We start from the raw sequence: 13,133 nt of genomic DNA, 5'->3' as shown, positions 1-13,133 counted from the left end.
TCTCTGGCCCCTAATTGGATATTAGAACTTTCTTCCTGGACTTTGTAGCATACATGGTGGTTTTACATATAATATATTATTTCTTTTCACAATAACATTGCAAACATACCCATTATCAAACACCTACAAATGAGGAAACAGCTTTAGAGAATGTATCAGTTAAGGGTATCTTGGAGCTGAAATATAGTTATTTTAATGGTAAGTTTTGTATTTGTTTCAGTTAGGGTGACTTATTTGCAAGAAATAGAAAATAAAATTCAAAGTATATTAAAAACGAGTACAAATATTACTATCATTCATATCAAATTCTCCAGAGATGGGGCAGCTTCACAGCTGATTAATTCAGAGTTCCAGTGACTTCCTAAAGGACCTAGTTTCTTTCTTTCCATCTGTTTTCTTTGCTGTCCTCAGTGCATTGGTTTTGTCACTAATGCCAGCCACGGTCATAATACAGCCTTACAATTAAACCTGACAACCCAGCAGGGTTGTATTCTTAATGGTGTCTTATTTTATTTTATTTTTAAAACATCAATAAAAGCTTTCCCAAGAGCAGTGCTGAAGGACGTTGCGCCGGAGAATCCTTTATTAAATTAATCACTTCCAGGACTACCTCTTGAAAACAAAATTGGGGATTTTCCAACGAAACAGATTAGGGTAGATTGTTGGGTGGATTATTTTGCTGGTACTATATCCCTTAGAGAATTCATAGAGTAAATGTATTAGTTACAGTGATGCTTTAACAAACAACCCCTGCTCCTCCTTCCCCAAATATAGTAGCTTAATATAATAAAATTTTAATTTGCACTAAAATAACAGGCTATCGAAGGAAGTCCTGGTTTGTGATTGGCTTTTCTCCGTGGGGTGATTCAGAGTCCCAGAAACAACATTCTTGTTGCTTCAGAGTTGTTTGCTTTAGGTGCCCGATGAAAAATGAGAAAGTAGAGAATACACAACTGTTTTTTTAACTACCTTGTTCTGAAAGTGACATATCTAACTTCTGCTCACATGTTTATGGTGAGAACTGGTCACAAGGCTCTACCTAAATATAAAAACTAAGCAATGTAGTTTCTGATTGGGCAGCCATTTTACAAAGACACCTCTATACTGTGGAAGGACAAACATGAAGCTTGATGGACATTTAGCTGGTACTATAGGCATTATACAGAGCCAAGAGTAAATGTTGCCTCTGTTCTTTATAAACTTAATAAAGTCATTCTATTTGTTCATTAATTCTTCCTATAAGCAAAAAATGAGCATCTTGTATATACCAGACTGTGACCTAGACATTAAGGATATAAGGGTCGACAAGACAGAAATAGAAAATTATAATACAATGTGATATGTGCTATCACAGAGGCATGGACAAAAGGCAATTGACAACAGAAGCTGAAGTGCCTGATTCCATAGAAGAATGCAGAAGGTCTCCAAGAGGAATCCCAATGGAATTCCCAAGAATAAGTAGGAGTTCAGCAGATAGAAAGAGGGGCTAGGCTAGGGTTTCCCTCATTGAGGAAATAGCATATCCAAAGGCAGGGAGAGAATGAGATGACAGGTTGCATGTAGAGCTTTTGGATTTGTCATAGGCACAGCAAGCTCCTGTTATGGAAGATGCTTTTACAAGAGTGTAAGAGTAACTTGACTGCATGAGAAAGTGGAAATAAGGGCAGTCAGAGGAAATGAGTTTGCCTTGGGTAAAATGAGGTCAATATTTTTTGTTTAATTTTTTGGGAGGAAGATGGGAAGCAGAAAAAATAGATGACCCAAGTCTTTTTTCCTTTCAGATGGGCCTCAGGAGACTTGGGAAGAGTTCTGTTCAGTTCCTTCTGGGACCATTAACTGGAAAACACTTGTTTGTTTCCACTATGGTGTTTTATGACTCACAAAGCAAATGAAACATTGAAGGTCCCCACCCTTTATGAGTTTTTAGGTATAAAATATTGACAAAAATAGAAAGTTTATGGAAAATAAGGGAATACATAAGTAAGCATCTGTTTTTTGTTTGTTTGTTACTTTTGTTTTGTTTTCTTTCTCTTCTATATCCTGGAATGAGTCCTGTGCTGGGCACATTGGAACACTGTTCTCATGGCATGGGCATACTCAGGTCATGGTGTTGTGGCTTCGGAAAATTGTAGTGATGGTGGAATCACGGTATTCCAGAGGCTGGGAATGGAAACTTCTTCACAATGCCCAATGTAAATATACAGATTAATATGCCTTCCTCTTACAGGATATATACATCTTTCTGTTTATTCCCACAGTATTAAAACAATATTTTAATGATTAATATGCATCATAAACCAGGCAAAATAAAAAAGAAAGTGATGTCATGAATTAAGTGAATGATAGGCCATTATGAGTGCAATTGTCTCAAGCAAAAATGTATGTGGGAAACCATTCCATGGTTTGGATATAAGGATTGGTAAAAGGAAAAGGATAATGATTTTTTTTTTTTTCGTGGTGTGGATCAGCTACTCTTGACTCACTCATGTCATATATCTTTTACTGATTATAACTTCTAAATGAATGGAAGAGAGAAGACAGGAAAAATAATGGATTCCAAGTCCTAAGTCTTTGAATCAGAGAATAGTTGGATTACTTGATATTTTTCATTTTTAAAGGATATGAATGAGTACAGATGTCCCAAAGACATGCTGTTCTACACCTTTAAAAGTTACAACAAAAACCCTTGCTAGGCAAATAGCGGTTGAAATATGCAAAATGCATGTGAATATGCAAATATAAAACAACAAACTTAATAATTATTTTAAAGATTCTTTTCAACTCATTTTTCTGCACTGGCCCTTTATCAGTGTGTTTTGAATCTTGACCTGACACATCTATCCTTTAGTTTTGGTTTTGTGTTTGTCGGGCTGTTAATTTTGATCTCAAAATTTCATCTCATCTCTCAACATAGATCTTGGTTAGATGTTTGTTTCTCTGGCGGCTGCTTCAGACTTGAGTTGTTAGAGAACATGGCTGGGATATTTCCTGCCTGAGCTAGGCTTTGGGACCTGTGGTTGGCCCGGAACCAGGTCCAAATGATGCTATTTCCTGCTGCTTACTTAAGTTAGTGAGAGTGGTTTTTATGTTAGTGCTTTGGCTGCTTGCCTCTGGCTTTGTCCAAGGAGCTTAGATTTCTATTTTTGTTCAATTTGTGACCTACATTCTCTAGAGAGTTAAGATCCTCTTTGTTTTTGACGAATGGTTACAACATCCTTTTTGAGAGCACTCTTTTCCTGTCCCATCAACTTCAATGTTTGAAATGATTTCCATGTTCAATGTGTAACTCTGGCTAACGTTACTAGCGACACAACTTTACATTTGTGATATCTTCACTCCACTTCCTTTCTCTCCTTAATGTGGGTGGCCACTTGAAACTTCTTAGTCTTTTGTTTTCATTCTTCTCAGAATCTCTGTTTTGGCTAAGGGTTTACAAAAGCTGCAAAACACACATTGGGCATTATCTAGAGATTAGCATGGTGAGTACACTTACTGACTACTAGCTACAACTCAAATTCTGCTGAGTTCTTGAGCACTAATGCATTCATTTAATAAAGATTTAGTGAGTAAATTCTACTTGCCAAGCTGACACTGTATGAAGTTTTGAAAATGGACAGAGGAATAAGGTAAGGCCTCAGTTTTTGAGGGTTTCATAGTTTGGTGTAAGGTGACAAATACCCAAAGAGACAATAACAGTACAAAGTGCTTTATGCTATAAGAAAGAATATAAGATGCCTTGGATAAGATATGGTCCTTGAGGAATACAGTTTAATGGGGAGAGAAACAATGCTGCCTGGAATATAATAAACAATTAATATCTTTTTTGAATTAATAAATAGGGTGTAATGTAGTGGAATATACAAGGTGTTATGGTGTAGTGGTTTCTATGCTATATGGTTTTTTCTGTCCTCATCCATTTCCAATTTTCAGGAATTCCTTTGGGAAACTGATGTTTTTCCCTTTTTCAGTCCATTGGGTATGTGTGGGAGTATCCCCATCCCTAATGCCATTGTTAAACTAATGAGTGTATTCCATACCAATGGTCTATTATGAACACACGACCTCAGTCAGGCCAATGACAGTAAGTCCTGGGACTTCTGTTGAGATCAGAGAAAAATATTTATCTTTCCACTGGGGCATCTAGAGGGAAGGATCAGCCTTGACATTTCCTAAAACCATCTTTGCACATGAAAAAAAGCTCCTTTCGAAGAATGGACTGGCACTGGACAGGAGAAAGGAGAGGTAGAAATACCAAGATTGAATTCTGACAACCTCATTAAGCCCTTGAATTATGCTAGTCCTCTTAGACGTTACAGTTATGTGAGCCTGAAATTCACTATTTTGGTTAATCCAGTTTGAGTATGTGTTCTGTTTCTTGCTACCAAAAGAAAAGACCTGCTTATATAGGAGGTCTGACAATTAAGTTCCGGAACTTGTTGCAATGATGTTGCTCACCTTTTTTGATATCAGAGGGATTATTCGTTATGAATTTGTACCAACTGGCCAAATAGTTAACCAAGTGTATTATTTGGAAGTGTTGCAAAAGCTGCATGAAAAAGTTAGATGACCTGAACTTTCCACCAGCAATTCATGGCTCTTGCATCATGACAGTGCACTAGCTTACGTGGCAGTGTGAGTGAGGGAGTTTTTACTAGTAAACAAATAACTATTGGAACACCCTCCCTATGCACCTGATCTGGCCCCCAATGACTTCTTTTTTTACCCGGAGATAAATTAAAAATTGAAAGAAAGACATTTTGATGACTTTCAGGACATCAAGGGTAATACGACAACAGCTCTGATGGCCATTCCAGAAAAAGAGTTTCAAAATTGCTTTAAAGGGTGGACTAGGTGCTGGCATTGGTGCATAGCTTCCCAAGGGGACTATTTCGAAGGTGACCATAGTGATATTCAGCAATGAAGTATGTAGCACTTTTTCTAGGATGAGTTTGTGAACTTAATTGTCCAACCTCTCATATAGGAACCCAAAGTTGAAATTATCTAGTTCTGCCTGGGAAAACATTTTGCAGAAGTAAATCTCCAAGTGGCAGTGAGAGGATAAGTAGAAGTAGATCGTCTAGACGAAGAAGTAAGGGCTTTCCCAGCAGAATAGTCAGCTCAGGCAAAGTACAGAAGTGAGAAAAACAATGCCACTTATTTCTGATCCATGAAGCAAAAGAAGGTACTTCTCCAGTGTCTTATGGCCTAGGTCTTCATTCTTCCATCAATAATGTTTCATATTTTTATAAAAGAAATGGAGATATTATAAATTTATGTGAAAACAGGCAAATAGATCTCTAGAGGGCACAAGTGGAATTGGTATACGGGTGTTACTACCGTATTTCCTCCAAAGTAAGACTTAGCCGGACAATCAGCTCTAATGCGTCTTTTGGAGCAAAAATTAATATAAGACCTGATCTTATATAATATAATATAAGACCCGGTCTTAGTTTACTATATTACTGTAAGACCGGGTCTTATATTAATTTTTGCTCCAAAAGATGCATTAGAGCTGATTGTCCAGCTAGGTCTTATTTTCAGGGAAACACGGTAGTTAGGACATTTTTAGCTTTGAGTAACTGAAAACCTGACAAATATTAAAACAAGAGAGCATTTAGTGTGTAGTTAACCCTTTTGGACACCGTGGTTCTAGCACTGGTTAGGAAGCTCAATAATGTCATCAAGGACTCATTCTATTTTCATCCCCCTCCCCGGCCCCACCATTTTCATCATGTTTGCTTTTGATGGCTGGCTACTGTAGTTCCAGACAACCTGGCATACCCATACAATCAAAGTAGGAAACAAGGAAGGAAACAAAAGAGCCATCTACATTTGTATCTCACTTTTTTTATTTTTGAGGTTATGGAAGACAAAATTATCCTTCATTCACTGGATTTTTCCTTACAGGTTATTGATCAGGACTAGGTTACATGCTATTCTGTAAGGAAAATGGGATTGCTGTGATGGCTTGGACTGATGGGTTCACATCGTGGAGCTGAGCATACTGCCATTCAACATACAATTAAGGGTCTGTTAGCTAGAGAAAAATAGCTGCAAACAATAGTTGCTATAAAGGAAATCAACAGGGTCTATTAGAAGAGTTGTTCTGGATGAGGTGTGAATATAAATACATCCCTTTTAGTTGTTATAAGCTTCTTCTCTTAGGGAACTGGTTCTCATAGTATTTTATAGGACAGTTTTAAAATCAACATCATTCTTGGCAAAACCCATTTGAATCTGGCAAAATATTTAAAGTTTGAAAAGTACTTCTTCCTTTCCCAGTAACTTGAACACGTATTGTAGGGGACAAAATGCCCAAAGCCTAGAAGAAAACAACATCAATAATAAAGGCATAGAAGTTAACAGTGAGTAATGACATTATATATCTGTTTATTGGCTTTTCTTATCAAGATGCATTCATATAAATTTGTCTCATTTTATCTGTACAACCATGTCTATGTGGTAGCTATTTTTTCAGTTTACCAATGAAAAGTTGAAATACAGAAAGTTTAAATTATTTTTCAAAGGTACACAGGGAAAGTCAGGAAAAGATCCAGGTCTAGAAAGAGCTTCTAACTCTAGTGCCCCTTCTGTGATTTCCTAAATCCTTTAGATGACAAATCTATTCTTTGCTCTGTTTATCCAACCACCTTTCTTCAGTGGGCTCAAGGTTGTGTCCATAAATAGGGAGCTATAGAAATATATCTTTAACGAGAGTCATTGATGATTTTAATATTTTGCTGGTGAATAGACATTGTTATTATCATTTTGACTGTGCTTTGGGTCTGGTGATGGAACTCATTTACTTTCTAGAGCATGTGATCTCAGAGACATCTTATATAGTCATTTGCACTAGGATTTTAAGGGGTTGTAGAAATTCTTGAGTCTGATTGCAAAACCCCAAAAGAGGAAAGTGTAAACACCATGCAATCACCATTTCTAAAATGGAACTTCTTTCATTGACACTGCTTCATATAACACCAAATGCAAAGTGCCACATATGTTTAGTTTTGTTTTATTTTGTGAGGGGTGTGATAGAAATATATGTGATATAGTGAGAAAGGCACTGGATTTAAAGTCAGAATATTTAGGTGTACATCTTCACTGTGATTTTTCCAAATGACTTGGGCAAGTCTGTTGGCTCCTATCAGACTTTGTTTCTTCAACTGTTACATGGAAAAGGTGAAGAAGAGGAGGATGAATTTTTATGTTTCAGGTTGTTGTGAAGATGGAAATTTTGTGAATGTGATTGTCAAACAATTTTTGTTTTCCCTCATAGTTTCCATTGTATTATTTCATCCTTGGTATCTTAGTCCTAAATTCATGAATTTGAGATCAAGTTCTGGTTTTATGTATCCAAGGCCATTTGTGGATTGGTCTTGAGGAAATTTGTGGAATTTTCAAGAGGAAAACTTCATATCCCTTCCCCTTCCTTAGTTCAGTTCTCCTGATTTTTATAACTCATGGTTTCTCAGCCTTGGCACTACTGGTACTTTGGGTCAGATAATTCTTATCTATGGGGAGCCATCTGGTGCATTGTAGGGTGTTTACCATTATTTTTAGCCTCCACCCACTAGATATCAACAGCAGCCTACCCCTCCCTTAATACAGTTATGACAATCAAAAAAATCTCCAGAAATTGGCAAATGTCCTCAGGGGCCAGGGGCAATGGTAGTGGTAAAATTGCCTCCAGCTGAAAAATGCTGATCTAGCTTTATGATCCCTATTTTCCTCTCCCAGACTCAGAAGACTTTGTGTTTAATTCAACTTCAGTAATGTAAAATATGTGATATGTATGAACAGGATTTGGTTCAAAATTAATGAATGGGACTTTTAAATTATTTCATAATTCAAGATACTTTGTGAAATTATGCACATTGTGACTTGGAAGTTCAATATAATTGAGTTTTAAAATAACTAATCAGAATTTTCAATCAGATAAGTTCTATACATTTAGGTCAGAAGTTTTCTTTAAAGGAATCTGTACTTTTATATTACAATAAAGAGACTTAAAGTTTTTACATTGCAAAAGGGAAATCCTCCTTATGTAGACTTCGCTAATGTGACAGATGACAGTAAACCATGACCACTTTTATTTGTACTGCAAATGAGATTATGACAGGAAAGACATTTAAATGACATATACATTTGATCGTAAAAATTTTGAAAATTAAAATTAGTGTGGATTTAATAAGAAAATGTATTTGAAAATCTAGATTTCCTGAAAAGGAACTATAAAATACTCATGAGAGAAAAAAGCAATCAAAGTAAATTAATTTTGTCATTATCTTGATTTTTGTAGAGCAAAGCAGTTTTAGTACCCAAAGACTTAAATTCCCCTTGTCACAGACAGATGATAAATTCATTGTTTGACATGGTAAATAGGCCCACTAAGTTGATATATTTGAGGTCTCTCTAGCTCTGACATTTGAGTTGTTGTTGAAAAACCTTCCCTCCCCCAACTTTATACAAATAGGAAAAAATTCTGTTTGATATGATGGCCAAAATGGCCAAAGGAAGTGACTACAAAATGATTTAGTTTGCATCTGTTTATGCAGCATCACCAGAGGGAGCATTTGTGTTCAAAAGGCTTCATGAAATATTTATTAGGGAATATTTTGAATGAGATGGCCAGCGGGGCTGTATATGGGAATGTTTGGATATGGATATCTTGATTTGTTAGCTCTGGTTCTATCTCTACATAACTCGCTCTAAAAAAGGATTGCTATATTAGAGTTTGTGCCTGTGACTCTGGCCCAAGTTTAAACAAAGAGAAGGCATTTGTGTTTTTGTTTCTAGAATCTTTTTCCCTCATACTTGTAGAAATCAGGCAGTTACCTTCTATTAACCTTCTAGATAGAATGTGGGTTTGGATAGTTCAGATATATAAGGGTAGAAAAATGTGTACAGATCAAAATTTGAATCTGGAATGGACCTGGAATGACGTTTTATGGGACTAGAGTCTTGTCACTCACCAATCTTTCATGCTTAAGATTCTCTGAAGTCCTCTGTCTCTTATTTCTCTGGCATATACCTCAGCCAGTTGAAGGTCCTTGCTATACTTTCTTTCTAAAGGTGAGTTTCTTCATCAGAAAATTATTCATTTCTTTCTCAGCTTTCCCAGGAACTGGAGCTCAATATAGAACTCTGGTGGGTCTTTAGTAAACCAGTTAACTTTCTCAACATTTGAGTTTTTTAGTCAGGACTTTGAGTTCTTGGTTTCCTCTGACTATCCGAAAAACTTGATTATAGAGGGGGCTGGGGTTGAAACAGAGTAATTGCAAGAACAACAGGAAGCCACCAAAGTCTTCTAAAACAATTCTGTGGATTAGTTTTATTAAGAAATAACTCTGGCTGCTCCCGGAGATGGATATGAAAGGATCGTGATGTATGTGTGGAGACCTGTTAAACTATTCCAGTTTTCCAGAAAATAGTGGATAAGAATGATAACAATAGAATAAGGAAAAAAACATTCAAGCAATATTTTATAAGTAAAACCGATGGGACCTGATAGATTTGATGCAGTGTATGAGAAAGCATGGAATCTAAGACGGCGCGTGGCTTTTTGACCTGAGCAACAGGATGGGTCACGTACTATTTACTGATATAAGTAATCCTGAAGAAAGAACATACTGAAAAAGAATAAAAACTTGAGTTTTAGATGTATTAACTTTAACAAACCCATAAGGCAAGAGAAGTATGCAGTTGGATACATGTCTGGAGCTGTGGGGAGAGAATAACTGGATTTTGATGGGGTGATGGGCTTGCCCATCCTAATGCAGCTTATTACTCCTGTTGTGAATAGGGCATTCAGGCAGGGACAGTTGGTTCTTTAATTCAACCTTCTTTTACCTTTCTGCTCACATGAACAGCATCAAAAATGGAAATCCTTCTCTGACTGGCATTGGTGCTCATGTTCTATTGATGATAGCAATATGTTTGTCTTCATGGTAAATGGGGTGTCAACCTGGTTATCTCGGATCAGAAGACTCCTTCGTAGTTTAATCTCACAGCTAAAAAAAGATTAATGGGAAATGTCATAGTGATACATCCCATGCTTAGAATCCAATAATTTCATTTTAATCAGTTGCACATTATTGGTAACACTGAATCATAGCTTTGCTTGCTTTTCAAAGATACCATGACCTTGCACAGCTGTGTGGAGTGAATTAAAAAATCTGGATCTACTTAGTACATTTTATTGGAACTATTGATATTTTCTCTCTCTTTTTTAAAGTGAATATCACTGCCTTTAAATTATCCACAAACTATCATGCAGTAAAATAAAACAAAAGAAAACAACTTTACTTAAGGGATTGTCTAAGACTGTCAGTTTTACCCAATCTAGTGAGTATAAGTGACTCAGTATACAATGTTTAACTGGAGGGACATAAAAGAAATCTGACTTTTACCACTTTGCATTTTCTTTCCTTTCAAAATACCATCTATATTTTGGGAGGTGGAATTTCGTGTTGACAACTCAATATGAAATTCTAATTCATTTTGGATAAATTGAAAATGAAATTGAAGAATACCATTTGCTAACAGATAATTTACACTGAAAGATTTATTTTACATAATATATTTTTATGAGAATTTCAGAATTCAGAATTCAGGAGGGAAGATATCTGGCACCTTCTCCTGAATAATGTCTATTTATTTGGTGTGTTTTGAGTTCCTCAGGCTTAGGAGGATTATTACTGTAAAAGTAAATTTAACATTCTCTTTGATAAAATGCAAAGAAAAAGAGAACACTCAGTCTGTTGTCAGAACACATAATCATATGGTTCAGGTTAGAGAAATAAAAGGAACTTGACTTTCAAGCAGTTGGAAAGTATCTTAGAACTCAATTAGTCAAGCATTTGCATTTTTCAAACAGCACTTTTTTTTTTGTGTTTTAAACAAGTGTCACAACCTCACTAGTATTTTGATATATGCTTTTTGAAGTTCTGGCTCCTGTTTACTGTATCAGGAAGTAGAATATAATTTATTTGGATGTAACAGTTTTACAATTTGATAGAATCAACATGAATAGAAAGAGAGCTTCGAAAACTATAACTTATCTCTAACTTATCTCAAGACTTGAAATAACTGTTTTCCCATAACTATTTTTTCTTGTCCATAACATTTAAAAATATATTATTAATAATAATAACACCGTGTGATGGGAGAGGATGATTTAACTGCTGTGCAGATTCGGAACAGGTAACAATCTTCAGCTTTTTGTGGTAGAAATGCCAAAAGTAAGTTTTGTGTGTCTGAAACCTGTGGTGGATATTTGCATTTTGCCTAGCCACTGAGTTCGCACTTTCTGTTAATGTGAAATTATCAAAATTGATTTTTGAATATATTGGTGGAGACTAAAAAGGAAAGATGATATAAGTTGAACAGGATCCAGTTTATTCCCTGAAAGGCAGTGCTAAAGTACTTCAGGTTCAAAATCAGGAAGAACTGTGTATGAAACTGTATTTTCTACACATTAACTGTATGTGTAGCAAATTATTTACGTTGGGCAAATTATTTAACCCTTTGAGGCTCAGTTTTCTCATCTGTAAAGCTATACCCATTTTATAAGGTTGATGTAATGAAAGAGTGTCTGGAACAGTGATAGCACCTAAGAAATATTGAATAATAATTGTAACCATAATAATTATTTTTATATCTCTAGCCTAACCAACCTTGTTATTAATTTTTCACTAACCCATGCTAAATCAGTTTAAAGAGTTTGTATCCAGGAGAAAACTCGTATTTTGTTGAGCTGAAGAAGGTATATTTCAGCTACACTAATGGACTCATGTTTCCAAAAGCTTTTTCTAAAAGTATTTTGAAATTGAGTTCATAAGGTTATAGAGTGTGAAGGGCCTACTGAACGTGTGATCCAAATACTATGTACAACCAAATAATTTGAATTGAAGCTTCCTTAGAGTCACATGGCTACTTGAAAACAGAGCTATTATTATGACACAGGCCTTCAGATTCCCAGTCAAGTGTTCATTTGTTATATGCTACTGCATAAAGTCTGAGATGGTTTGAGAAGTAGGTTAACACAGGAATGTGTGAATGTCTAAGTTTGACCGGCTCCTCAAATTCGTATTGCAAATAATGTCATTCTGGACTATAGAAAACTAGCTATAGGAAACTAGCTTCAGTACTCATTTGCCAGATTAGTAGAAATCTAGTAATTCCCTCATAGGGCTCCCTCCCACCCCCTGCCCACATCTGCAAGAACCCCAGGAGCTTACACAGTATGAAAGAAAGGAGATTCTGCCTGCTCATATATCTATGCAGACCAGAGAGAACCTCCAATTTCATCAGTCTAACGTGCCCTCACTTCTGGCTGCCAAATAGAGCCTGTAGGGACAGTGGAGTGTGAAATGGTCCAACAGGCCGACACGTACCGCTTGTCCTCTGTTGGTCCTGAATCCCCAAAGGAGGACCATCCAAGGCCATGAGTCTTTGAGAGAGCACCATCTGTATTCTTGGTTTCAGGTTAGGCTCCAAGGGGTGCTAGCTTACCTTCTAAAGACAGCGATTCTTCATGCTCTGCTCCCTGTGACCCTCAAGCAACAATTCTCCACGATGCCAGCTCCTCCAAGTGCAGAGCTGTGGTTTTCCTTTTCCTCCCTGGGATCCACATAGCAGAAATCACCATTTTCTCCTTTCAATCCCAGAAACAAAAGAGTTTGTAATATACTTCTGAGACACTCGAGCTATCTATTTATGCTTCAGTTGCTAGCTACCTCAATTGTGTCCAAGTGGCTCTGCATGATTTCCTCTTCGGGAAGAGGACAGATGCCAGAGACACACCCTCCTCTGGAGATGAAGGTGAATTTCTGGTACCTTTCCTCAGAGTAGGAGAAGAGTGAATGACACTGAACCTGGCAAAAGGAAGAGTCTTTTTCAATAGTTTCTGAATAATTAGGAAAAAAAAAACACTAAATGTGAAATCTGTATTAGGACATCCAAGTTGTAAGTTATAAAACCTAAAATTTTATTATGTTTTTATACATATTTATAATTTTTAAGGTTTTCTTTATTTTTTTTCCCTCAAGTCTGGTTTTTCTCCAATTAACCTCTAAGTGTGTGAGAGACTTTTCAGTGAATTTGCAACCTGATCCTTTTCTAAACTGAAT

General features: G+C 36.3%; 1 long non-coding RNA gene across 1 annotated transcript; it reads right to left on the bottom strand.

Moving 5' to 3' along the window:
* Positions 1-6,109: 6,109 nt before the first annotated feature.
* On the bottom strand, positions 6,110-12,651 carry LOC117036630 (uncharacterized). The gene is made up of 3 exons (XR_004425422.1): positions 12,517-12,651; positions 9,853-10,013; positions 6,110-6,322 (listed from the first exon to the last, which is right to left on the bottom strand). It is a non-coding gene; the product is annotated as an uncharacterized LOC117036630 (long non-coding RNA).
* Between the last annotated feature and the right edge of the window lie 482 nt (positions 12,652-13,133).

This window comes from Rhinolophus ferrumequinum, chromosome 17 (assembly GCF_004115265.2).
Source record: "Rhinolophus ferrumequinum isolate MPI-CBG mRhiFer1 chromosome 17, mRhiFer1_v1.p, whole genome shotgun sequence".
In the NCBI taxonomy this organism is placed as follows: Eukaryota; Metazoa; Chordata; class Mammalia; order Chiroptera; family Rhinolophidae; genus Rhinolophus; species Rhinolophus ferrumequinum.
Note: the sequence above shows the minus strand (reverse complement) of the source record. Positions and strands in the feature narration are given on the sequence as shown.